Source organism: Oncorhynchus keta, chromosome 4 (assembly GCF_023373465.1).
Source record: "Oncorhynchus keta strain PuntledgeMale-10-30-2019 chromosome 4, Oket_V2, whole genome shotgun sequence".
Classification (NCBI taxonomy): domain Eukaryota; kingdom Metazoa; phylum Chordata; class Actinopteri; order Salmoniformes; family Salmonidae; genus Oncorhynchus; species Oncorhynchus keta.
In genome coordinates this window covers 5,427,826-5,432,825 of record NC_068424.1, presented here as the reverse complement: position 1 = coordinate 5,432,825, position 5,000 = coordinate 5,427,826, and positions in this window count along the sequence as shown.

Genomic DNA, 5,000 nt, shown 5'->3' with positions numbered 1-5,000 from the left:
TTCTTATTTACAATGATGGCCTAGGCTCCTCTACTTAGAGTGCTACCTGCCTGCCTGCCTGCCTGCCTGCCTGCCTGCCTGTCTGCCTGCCTGTCTGCCTGCCTGCCTGCCTGTCTGCCTGCCTGCCTGTCTGCCTGTCTGCCTGCCTGCCTGTCTGCCTGCCTGCCTGTCTGCCTGCCTGCCTGCCTGCCTGCCTGTCTGCCTGCCTGTCTGTCTGTCTGCCTGCCTGTCTGCCTGCCTGCCTGCCGTCCGTCCGCCCGTCTGTCTGACCGTTCGTCTGGCCCCCCCTCCCCGCCTGTCCGTCTGTCCGGCTGTCTGTAAAACACAAAACGCTCCTCTACTTAGCAGGCTGCCTGTCTACGGAACAAAGTTATATTGCAGCAAATAGACATCGTTGGACTCACAGTATAAAATATATTTAGACACTGCACTCTCTCTGTCCTCTGTCCTCTGTCTTCTGTCTTCTGTCCTCTGTCCTCTGTCCTCTGTCCTGTGTCCTCTGTCCTCTGCCCTCTGCCCTCTGTCCTCTGTCCTCTATCCGCTGTCCTCTGTCCTCTGTCCTGTGTCCTCTGCCCTCTGCCCTCTGCCCTCTGCCCTCTGTCCTCTGTCCGCTGTCCTCTGCCCTCTGCCCTCTGCCCTCTGCCCTCTGCCCTCTGCCCTCTGTCCTCTGTCCTCTGTCCTCTGTCCTCTGTCCTCTGTCCTCTATCCTCTGTCCTGTGTCCTCTGCCCTCTGCCCTCGTCTGTCCTCTGTCCTCTGTCCTCTGTCCTCTATCCTCTGTCCTCTGTCTCTGTCTGTCCTCTGTCCTCTGTCCTGTCTGTCCCTCTATCCTCTATCTGTCCTCTGTCCTCTGTCCTCTGTCCTCTGTCCTCTGTCCTCTGTCCTCTGTCCTCTGTCCTCTGTCCTCTGTCCTCTGTCCTCTGTCCTCTGTCCTCTGTCCTCTGTCCTCTGTCCTCTGTCCTCTATCCCCTTTCCCGTGTCCTGTGTCCTCTGTCCTCTGTCCTCTGTCCTCTTTCGTCTGTCCTCTGTTCTCTGTCCTCTGTCCTCTGTCCTCTGTTCTCTGTCCTCTGTCCTCTGTCCTCTGTCCTCTGTCATCTGTCATCTGTCCTCTGTCCTCTGTCCTCTGTCCTCTGTCCTCTATCCTCTATCCTCTGTCCTCTGTCCTCTGCCCTCTATCCTCTGTCCTCTGTCCTCTGTCCTCTGTCATCTGTCCTCTGTCCGCATCATTTCATCCATCATTTGGTTCTTCATATGAGATGCTTCTTTATACATAGATGCGTGTTTTTGGCTGGTTTTTGGCTGGAGTTTGGCTGGTTTTGGCTGGTTTTGGCTGGTTTTTGGCTGGTCTTTGGCCTGTTTTTGGCTGGTTTTTGGCCTGTTTTTGGCTGGAGTTTTCTGACTTCACAGCACTGTGCTATGCCTATGCTGTGTCTTAACGCTGACTGGTGTGTCGAAAGTGAGTGGAATCTTCATTTATACTATTTATGTGAAATAAAGTGGACTAACATTCACTTAATATTTAATTTATCCCTGTGTATGACATCGACGTCTGTAAGAGACTATTGTTATTATAAGTGCCTTGTACCTATTTCAGACTGTAGTCTATTTATCCCTCTCATAGGATAACTACACACAACATTTTAGTGTATTCTTCTTTTAGGTCTCTCTTTATGTCGTGTTGCGTTGTCTCTCTTGTCCCTGCAGGAGTGTTGTCTCTCTTGTCCCTGCAGGAGTGTTGTCTCTCTTGTCCCCGCAGGAGTGTTGTCTCTCTTGTCCCCACAGGAGTGTTGTCTCTCTTGTCCCCACAGGAGTGTTGTCTCTCTTGTCTCCACAGGAGTGTTGTCCCTCGTCCCCACAGGAGTGTTGTCTCTCTTGTCCCCACAGGAGTGTTGTCTCTCTTGTCTCCACAGGAGTGTTGTCCCTCGTCCCCACAGGAGTGTTGTCTCTCTTGTCTCCACAGGAGTGTCGTCCCTCGTCCCCACAGGAGGCCTTTTGTCTTTTGATTGGCCGTCATTTGAAAATAAGAATTTGTTTTTAACTCACTTGCCGAGTTAAATAAAGGTTAAATAAAATATGTTATAATCAAGCCCAGTTTAATCAAGCCCAGCTTAACCAAGCACAGTTTAACAGCTTAATCAAGCCCAGCTTAATCATGGCCATCTTAACAGTTTAATCAAGCCCAGTTTAATCAAGCACAGCTTAATCAAGCACAGCTTGGTGTATTTATCTAACACCTAAAATGGTCACGTAATGAAATGCTGCTCTACACATCTATACACATCTATACACAGCTCTACACTGCTCTACACTGCTCTATACTGCTCTACACTGCTCTACACTGCTCTACACATCTATACATTTACATTTAAGTCATTTAGCAGACGCTCTTATCCAGAGCGACTTACAAATTGGTGCATTCACCTTATGACATCCAGTGGAACAGCCACTTTCCAATAGTGCATCTAAATCTTTTAGGGGGGGGGGGGTGAGAAGGATTACTTATCCTATCCTAGGTATTCCTTAAAGAGGTGGGGTTTCAGGTGTCTCCGGAAGGTGGTGATTGACTCCGCTGTCCTGGCGTCGTGAGGGAGTTTGTTCCACCATTGGGGAGCCAGAGCAGCGAACAGTTTTGACTGGGCTGAGCGGGAACTGTACTTCCTCAGTGGTAGGGAGGCGAGCAGGCCAGAGGTGGATGAACGCAGTGCCCTTGTTTGGGTGTAGGGCCTGATCAGAGCCTGGAGGTACTGAGGTGCCGTTCCCCTCACAGCTCCGTAGGCAAGCACCATGGTCTTGTAGCGGATGCGAGCTTCAACTGGAAGCCAGTGGAGAGAGCGGAGGAGCGGGGTGACGTGAGAGAACTTGGGAAGGTTGAACACCAGACGGGCTGCGGCGTTCTAGATGAGTTGTAGGGGTTTAATGGCACAGGCAGGGAGCCCAGCCAACAGCGAGTTGCAGTAATCCAGACGGGAGATGACAAGTGCCTGGATTAGGACCTGCGCCGCTTCCTGTGTGAGGCAGGGTCGTACTTCTGCGGATGTTGTAGAGCATGAACCTACAGGAACGGGCCACCGCCTTGATGTTAGTTGAGAATGACAGGGTGTTGTCCAGGATCACGCCAAGGTTCTTAGCGCTCTGGGAGGAGGACACAATGGAGTTGTCAACCGTGATGGCGAGATCATGGAACGGGCAGTCCTTCCCGGGAGGAAGAGCAGCTCCGTCTTGCCGAGGTTCAGCTTGAGGTGGTGATCCGTCATCCACACTGATATGTCTGCCAGACATGCAGAGATGCGATTCGCCACCTGGTCATCAGAAGGGGAAAGGAGAAGATTAATTGTGTGTCGTCTGCATAGCAATGATAGGAGAGACCATGTGAGGTTATGACAGAGCCAAGTGACTTGGTGTATAGCGAGAATAGGAGAGGGCCTAGAACAGAGCCCTGGGGGACACCAGTGGTGAGAGCGCGTGGTGAGGAGACAGACTCTCGCCACGCCACCTGGTAGGAGCGACCTGTCAGGTAGGACGCAATCCAAGCGTGGGCCGCGCCGGAGATGCCCAACTCAGAGAGGGTGGAGAGGAGGATCTGATGGTGCTCTACACTGCTCTACACTGCTCTACACTGCTCTACACTGCTCTACACATCTATACACAGCTCTACACTGCTCTACACTGCTCTACATAACTCTACACTGCTCTACACTGCACTACACTGCTCTACATAACTCTACACTGCTCTACACTGCACTACATAACTCTACACTGCTCTACATAACTCTACATAACTCTACACTGCTCTACATAACTCTACATAACTCTACACTGCTCTACATAACTCTACACAACTCTACACTACATAACTCTACATAACTCTACATAACTCTACATAACTCTACATAACTCTACATAACTCTACACTGCTCTACATAACTCTACATAACTCTACATAACTCTACACTGCTCTACAGAACTCTACATAACCCTATATAACTCTACACTGCTCTACATAACTCTACACTGCTCTACATTACTCTACACTACTCTACATAACTCTACACTGCTCTACATAACTCTACATAACTCTACACTGCTCTACAGAACTCTACATAACTCTATATAACTCTACACTGCTCGACATAACTCTACATAACTCTACACTGCTCTACATAACTCTACATAACACTACACTGCTCGACATAACTCTACATAACTCTACACTGCTCTACAGAACTCTACATAAATCTATATAACTCTACACTGCTCTATATAACTCTACATAACTCTACACTGCTCTACAGAACTCTACATAACTCTACATAACACTACACTGCTCTACATAACTCTACATAACTCTACACTGCTCTACAGAACTCTACATAACTCTACATAACACTACACTGCTCTACATTACTCTACATTACTCTACATAACTCTACACTGCTCTACATAACTCTACATAACTCTACACTGCTCTACATAACTCTACATAACTCTACACTGCTCTACATAACTCTACATAACTCTACATAACTCTACACTGCTCTACATAACTCTACATAACTCTACACTGCTCTACAGAACTCTACATAACTCTACATAACACTACACTGCTCTACATAACTCTACATAACTCTACACTGCTCTACAGAACTCTACATAACACTACACTGCTCTACATTACTCTACATAACTCTACACTGCTCTACATAACTCTACATAACTCTACATAACTCTACACTGCTCTACATTACTCTACATAACTCTACACTGCTCTACATAACTCTACATAACTCTACACTGCTCTACTTAACTCCACACTGCTCAACATAACTCTACATAACTCTACACTGCTCTATATAACTCTACACTGCTCTACATAACTCTACATAACTCTATATAACTCTACACTACTCTACATAACTCTATACTACATAACTCTATATAACTCTACACTACTCTACATAACATAACTCTATACTACTCTACATAACTCTACACTGCTCTATAT